Source organism: Oncorhynchus gorbuscha, unplaced genomic scaffold (genome assembly GCF_021184085.1).
Source record: "Oncorhynchus gorbuscha isolate QuinsamMale2020 ecotype Even-year unplaced genomic scaffold, OgorEven_v1.0 Un_scaffold_961, whole genome shotgun sequence".
NCBI lineage: Eukaryota > Metazoa > Chordata > Actinopteri > Salmoniformes > Salmonidae > Oncorhynchus > Oncorhynchus gorbuscha.
In genome coordinates, this window is record NW_025745896.1 from 247463 (window position 1) to 255304 (window position 7842).

The 7842-nt window shown below is 41.9% G+C and overlaps 1 pseudogene; it reads left to right on the top strand.

Annotated features, from left to right (window-relative positions):
- Window positions 1-6993, top strand: part of LOC124020872 — a 30466-nt pseudogene extending 23473 nt beyond the window's left edge.
- The last annotated feature ends 849 nt before the right edge of the window (window positions 6994-7842 follow it).

A 7842-nucleotide genomic window follows, 5' to 3' on the forward strand; every position in this document is an offset into this window, starting at 1 on the left:
TGGTAGAAACTGTTGTTGTGCTTCATCTCTGAATGCTCCAATACCTGATAATGCACCCTCTGACTGATGTGAGTGCTCCTGAACCCGTAGCGTTCGGGTAGCCATCTAACATGTCCTCTATGTCAGCTAGGAACGTCTCAGTATCGTTTGGCTGACCTGGAACGGGTCAAAGATGGGGAAATTCTTGATGAGTTTGTCAAGGTATTCCGCTCCAAGCGGGCAGAGAGGGTTGGCTTCATCCTGTGGAGAGATTGGGGCTGAAAGGCCAAGCTTTGGCTTTGCTGGCCAAGAGGCGCAATATTACTCAGCGCCGAATGGCCAATAGGAGAAGACTGAGGGACACTTGAGGGAGGCAAGGTCTGAAACCTATCGTCTTTACTCCTGTGAGTACAGGGCTCCGGTTGCCTGGATTGGTAGTCACGCTGTCGAGTGTGACCATTCTGGACTTCCTCCAGATGATACCTAAGATGGTACCTGCATTGCAGAGTCCACTTGAGCACTTAGAGTACTGAGTTTGGACACGTGAGTGTCAAACTTGCTCCTTTCGGTCTCACACTTACAGATATACAGATATGCCTGTAGTCAGTCCACACTGTTGTAGTGCGGTAGGCGGACAAAAATACTTCGGCTCCAACTCCGAAGATCTATCCTCTAATGTCCAACCTTTCTGGCTCTAGAAGTTAATATTGACCGACAGAAATAGTACCGTTGTAACGGCCGTTCTTGGTGGAAGAAGAGGAGGACCAATGCGCAGTGTGGTAAGTGTCCATATTGATTTAATAGAACAATCGAACACTGGAACAAAACAATAAAGCGACAACGAACGAAACGAAACAGTCCTGTAGGGTGAATACACAGAACACAGAACAGAAAATAATCACCCACAAATCAAGGGTGAAAACAGGCTGCCTAAGTACGGTAAAACAAAGACAAAAAACAAAGGAACTAAGGTCAGAACGTAACAACCGTCTGGCCTAACGGACTAAATCTGGAATTTATCACTCATTGCTCTGACGCTAAAAACCACTACTGGAGGCGCTCTGGAGCCTCTTCGAATGGGAACACACACACACAACCAATTTGAATGTAGCAAAGCAGTCCGTTTGTACAATTCTGTTTGCACAGTTGATATATAGAATTCAACAGCAAAGTAATTCTATATTCGATTCCTCACAGCGGGGCGTCAAATGTTGTCTGTCATTAAACTGAAGACTTTGTTTTAATCAAAGATTCTATGTAATTAGTTACTCGATTAAACTGAATAATCATGTAACTGTAATTAACTAGGAAGTCGAGGCGCCAAGGAAAGTATTCAGATTACAAAGTTATAATTTCCCAATATAACCTTTCAGATATTTTCATATCTAATCAATAGTCTTCTGATTGATTTATTTTACCTCACGTTAGTCTCAATCCAAACGTCATAAATTGTTGGTTATCTGCACGAACCCAGTCTTCACTATGAGTCATCCATACATCAATTGTCTTAAATAATTTATTTATTACTAACTAATTCACAGAAATGCATAAACAAACAGTAAATATGGTTACATGTGGTGATAGAATGAGCCCTAGTGGGCTGAACCGACATGTGGTGATAGAATGAGCCCCTAGTGGGCTGAACCGACATGTGGTGATAGAATGAGCCCTAGTGGGCTGAACCGACATGTGGTGATAGAATGAGCCCTAGTGGGCTGAACCGACATGTGGTGATAGAATGAGCCCTAGTGGGCTGAACCGACATGTGGTGATAGAATGAGCCCTAGTGGGCTGAACCGACATGTGGTGATAGAATGAGCCCTAGTGGGCTGAACTGACATGTGGTGATAGAATGAGCCTAGTGGGCTGAACCGACATGTGGTGATAGAATGAGCCCTAGTGGGCTGAACCGACATGTGGTGATAGAATGAGCCCTAGTGGGCTGAACCGACATGTGGTGATAGAATGAGCCCTAGTGGGCTGAACCGACATGTGGCGATAGAATGAGCCCTAGTGGGCTGAACCGACATGTGGCGATAGAATGAGCCCTAGTGGGCTGAACCGGCATGGCAGTTTGTTAGACAAGAGGGGAGTGGGGGGTTTTACCAAGAAGTCACTACAGACTTAATTATAACAATTAAAATGCTAATCCTTTACACATGAATGCTCACTCATTCGGGAACAATTGCAATCAATATATATATTTACGCTCAGTGTGGTGAAAAGTCTTTCTTTTGTAGAATTGTCCCTCTCTCTCTGTCATGGTTAGAGGGGATAGTTCAAAGTGACATTAATTATAGAATGGATGTTTCGGCAGTTGTCGTTCTTCGCGTTCAATGACACCGAATTCCTAGTAATTAGTATCAAAGACTTGTTCTTATTCTGTCAGTATCAATAGTCTAAGAGTTTAACAATGTGGTATGGTTAAAAGATTCTACAACCTTTGTCCTCCCTAAGTTGAGTTTTATTCGGAATGGCAGAAAAGGGCTGTCCCAGGATGTCTGGCCCTAACTGGGCTCAGGGGCGGTCCTCTGATTTAGTTCAAATCAAAAGGGAATCATATTTTCTTCATTAAACAGTCCACAATCATATTCCACAATTATACAAACAGTATCATACTCATTCATTCATCTTATACAACAATTAGATGTAAACCTTATATCTGAGGCTATTATATAAACAGCGTTATGGTAATGTGGCCACACCGTCTCTCTTGAGCTTCCCAAGTTGTGACAAACGGACCAGTTCGTAGCTGGATTCTTCACCGATCTTTTACACTTTCTCTGGAACATGAAATTTGTTCGTACCTCAAGTTCTGTGAGGTAGAAGGATTTACTTTTGTCTCCATGAAAAACCACTCTCTATAACTGTGTGTCCATGAGGTCTTCTCAGGAATTTACAACCACTGACCACAGCAGTCTGGTTGTAGAAGTAGAGAGCGGGGATGGTGCTCGCTGTACTCCAAGAGGGCAACGTCATGGCACAGTTTAGGTCACCTAGCAGCACTAGCTCTGAAGATAGATGGGGGGCCATCAGTTCACATATGGTGTTCAGGGCACAGCTGGGGGCAGAGGGTGGTCTATAGCAAGCTGCGACAGTGAGAGACTTGTTTCTGGAAAGGTGGATTTTTAAAAGTAGAAGCTCGAATTGTTTGGTTACAGACTTGGATAGAAGGACAGAACTTTGCAGGCTATTTTTTATTTTTTATTTATTCATCGGTTATTTTACCAGGTAAGTTGACTGAGAACACGTTCTCATTTGCAGCAACGACCTGGGGAATAGTTACAGGGGAGAGGAGGGGGATGAATGAGCCAATTGTAAACTGGGGACGATTAGGTGAGAGTAGATTGCAACTCTACCCCCTTTGGCAGTTCTATCTTTAAACAGATTCAGATCAATTCAAACCAACTCGGCAGTGTAGCCTAGTGGTTAGAGCGTTGGACTAGTAACCGGAAGGTTGCAAGTTCAAACCCCCGAGTTCAAACCCCCATTATTCAGATCTGTTCAAACCAACTCTTAGTTTCCTCATTCAGATCTGTTCAAACCAACTCTTAGTTTCCTGATTCAGATCTGTTCAAACCAACTCTTAGTGTCCTGATTCAGATCTGTTCAAACCAACTCTTAGTTTCCTCATTCAGATCTGTTCAAACCAACTCTTAGTTTCCTGATTCAGATCTGTTTAAACCAACTCTTAGTTTCCTGATTCAGATCTGTTCAAACCAACTCTTAGTTTCCTCATTCAGATCTGTTCAAACCAACTCTTAGTTTCCTGATTCAGATCTGTTCAAACCAACTCTTAGTTTCCTCATTCAGATCTGTTCAAACCAACTCTTAGTTTCCTGATTCAGATCTGTTCAAACCAACTCTTAGTTTCCTCATTCAGATCTGTTTAAACCAACTCTTAGTTTCCTCATTCAGATCTGTTTAAACCAACTCTTAGTTTCCTGATTCAGATCTGTTCAAACCAACTCTTAGTTTCCTCATTCAGATCTGTTCAAACCAACTCTTAGTTTCCTGATTCAGATCTGTTCAAACCAACTCTTAGTTTCCTCATTCAGATCTGTTCAAACCAACTCTTAGTTTCCTGATTCAGATCTGTTCAAACCAACTCTTAGTGTCCTGATTCAGATCTGTTTAAACCAACTCTTAGTTTCCTGATTCAGATCTGTTCAAACCAACTCTTAGTTTCCTGATTCAGATCTGTTTAAACCAACTCTTAGTTTCCTGATTCAGATCTGTTCAAACCAACTCTTAGTTTCCTGATTCAGATCTGTTCAAACCAACTCTTAGTGTCCTGATTCAGATCTGTTCAAACCAACTCTTAGTTTCCTGATTCAGATCTGTTCAAACCAACTCTTAGTTTCCTGATTCAGATCTGTTTAAACCAACTCTTAGTTTCCTGATTCAGATCTGTTCAAACCAACTCTTAGTTTCCTGATTCAGATCTGTTCAAACCAACTCTTAGTGTCCTGATTCAGATCTGTTCAAACCAACTCTTAGTTTCCTGATTCAGATCTGTTCAAACCAACTCTTAGTTTCCTGATTCAGATCTGTTCAAACCAACTCTTAGTGTTATTATTCATTATTTATTTATGATTTGTATTAATCAAGGCATAATCAGGATTCATTTAGTATTGTTTAGAAACATGTTATCTACTCCGTTAGACAGAAAGTTACTCCAGTCATCATCCAGTTCAGTTACTAAACACAACCAAAACAAACTGCAAATGCAACCAATGAGTTTGGAACCAAATACTAAAATGTTGACTACTTTAATACACTATGTAAATTGATCAGAATATTTACGACTTCTTCAAATTATCAAAGTATGGGGGGAATAGATACATGAAGTGTTTTCATTTCAAACAGTGAAACAGATTTGTTAAAATACCCTCAAATAAAAGGTGACATTATATACTGTCACCTCATATGAAACATTTGATCTCAAATCCAAAATGTTGAAGTATAGAGCCACATTTAAAATGTTAGCTTCACTGTCAAAATAGATATGATGTGGACTGTATACTCAATACAATCTATATTTGATACCTCACTGTCTAAATAGATATGGTGTGGACTGTATACTCAATACAATCTATATCTGATACCTCACTGTCTAAATAGATATGATGTGGACTGTACATATATGCCATTTAGCAGACGCTTTTATCCAAAGCGACTTACAGTCATGTGTGCATACATTCTACGTATGGGTGGTCCCGGGATCGGACCCACTACCCTGGCGTTACAAGCGCCATGCTCTACCAACTGAGCTACAGAAGGACTCACTATAGTATACAGAAGGACTCACTATAGTATACTCAATCTAAATCTGATACCTCACTGTCTGTCTTCTGACTGATACTGCTTTTTAAACTGGTCTGGTCAGTCTACTCAAATATTTGTACTATACATGTTTCTATCTGCAGGCAATACTTTGATCATTTGTCATTTCTAATAATGATACAATATTTAATTTATGAATAGATATGGCAGGTTTCAGGACACTGATATATCTGAATATGTTGAAAAATATACTGCCACTATTTTCACCACCAAAGAATAGCAGTGTGATTTTAATATGATTTGACTCTTTGCAGGCTGTCAGGCTGTCTAGTCACAGAGGAAGGCAGTGCTTCTCTGGTCTCAGCTCTGAGGTCAAACCCCTCACACCTGAGAGAGCTGGATCTGAGGTACAATCACCCAGGAGACTCAGGAGACAGACTGCTCTCTGCTAGACTGGAGGATCCACACTGCAGACTGGAGAAACTCAAGTATGTAGAGGGTTTATGTCAATGTTCATATCAGACATGTTTGACTCATCAGGCTGGTTAAGACAAACATTCTGAACACCACTTGGACAAAGTTGTGTGTGGTTAAATGTCCTGTCTGTATGTGGACAAAGTTGTGTGTGTTCAGTGTTCAGTGAGTTCAGTGCAGTATAAACTTGGAAAAAGTACTTTTTTTAGCTCCCAGCAGAGGACAACGTTGCCTCACCTCTATTACCATCCATGGGTAGACCTCCTGGGATACCAGTGTGTGTGTGTGTGTGTTTCACTCAATGACTGTCTGTTCTTCTGCTTACCGCTACAGTGTGGGACATGGTGGAGAGAACAGAATGAAACCTGGGCTTAGAAAATGTGAGTGTTGACTGCTGTGAAGAATAAGTCTTAATTCAAGTTAAGTAAAGTCAAAGACCACCATCATTACTTACTTGGTCTTATTAAATATCAGCTGTAGTTCTACAGAAGCAGAAATCAGGACAACAAAGTTTACAAAGAGTATCTTTGTGTGTGTGTAATTAATGGAAATAAGTGTGTTTATTTTTCCAGACAGTATAACATATGATCATTTAACATGTCTCAAGTTACCTTAACTTCTCCTTTTGATACCTAGAAACATCTACATTAAATTCATTAGTGAAAAGTGAGTTAACATTCTAATGTGAATGATGATGATTTCTAATATTGTGTCTGGTTTCATCCATCAGATGTCTGTGATCTCACACTGGACCTAAACACAATAAACAGACACCTCTCTGTCTGAGGAGAACACAAAGATGACATGGAGGACAGAGGAGCAGCCGTATCCTGATCACCCAGAGAGATTTGAGGACTGTAGACCGGTGCTGTGTAGAGAGGGTCTGACTGGGCGCTGTTACTGGGAGGTAGAGTGGAGTGGAGGGGCTGTTATAGGAGTGACATATAAAGGAATCAGCAGGAGAGGAGGGGGTGATGACTGTTGTCTTGGACACAATGACAAGTCCTGGAGTCTGTTCTGCTCTGACAACAGTTACTCTGCATGTCACAATAATAATCCCACTACCATAGACGTCCCCTCCTCCAGCTCCCACAGAGTAGGGGTGTATCTGGACTGGCCAGCCGGCACTCTGTCCTTCTATAGAGCCTCCTCTGACAGACTGACCCACCTGATCACATTCACCTCCACATTCACTGAGCCCTCTATCCAGGGTTTAGGGTTCATGATGTTGACTCTTCAGTGTCCCTGAAATAATAACCTGACACACACACAAAACACACACACTGAGACACACAAACACACACACTGAGACACACAAACACACACACTGAGACACACAAACACACACACACTGGAGACACACACACACACACACACACACACACACACTGACCACACACACACACACACACACACACACACACACACACACACACACACACACACACACACACACACACACTGAGACACGCACACTGAGACACACACGCACACACACACACTGAGACACACACGCACACACACACACTGAGACACACGCACACACACACACACTGAGACACACACGCACACACACACACTGAGACACACACGCACACACACACACTGAGACACACACTGAGACACACACACACACACTGAGACACACAAAACACACACACACACTGGACCGACACACAAATACTGGACACACACACAAAAACACACACACTGGACGGACACACACACAAACACACACTGGAAACACACACATACATTGTACACACACTCACACACACTGGACAGACACACACACACACTGGACAGACACACACGCACACACACACACACTGGATACACAGACATTGGAAACTCACACACACTGGACAGACACACACGCACACACACACACACTGATACACAGACATTGGAAACTCACACACACACACACACACACACACACACACACTGGATACACAGACATTGGAAAACACACACACACTGGACACTCACACACACTAGAAACACGCTGGACAAACAAACACGCACACAATACTAATGTGATCATTTGTTGAATGTCTTTTTTATGTTGAATAACAAATTGTACAATTATATATGGACATA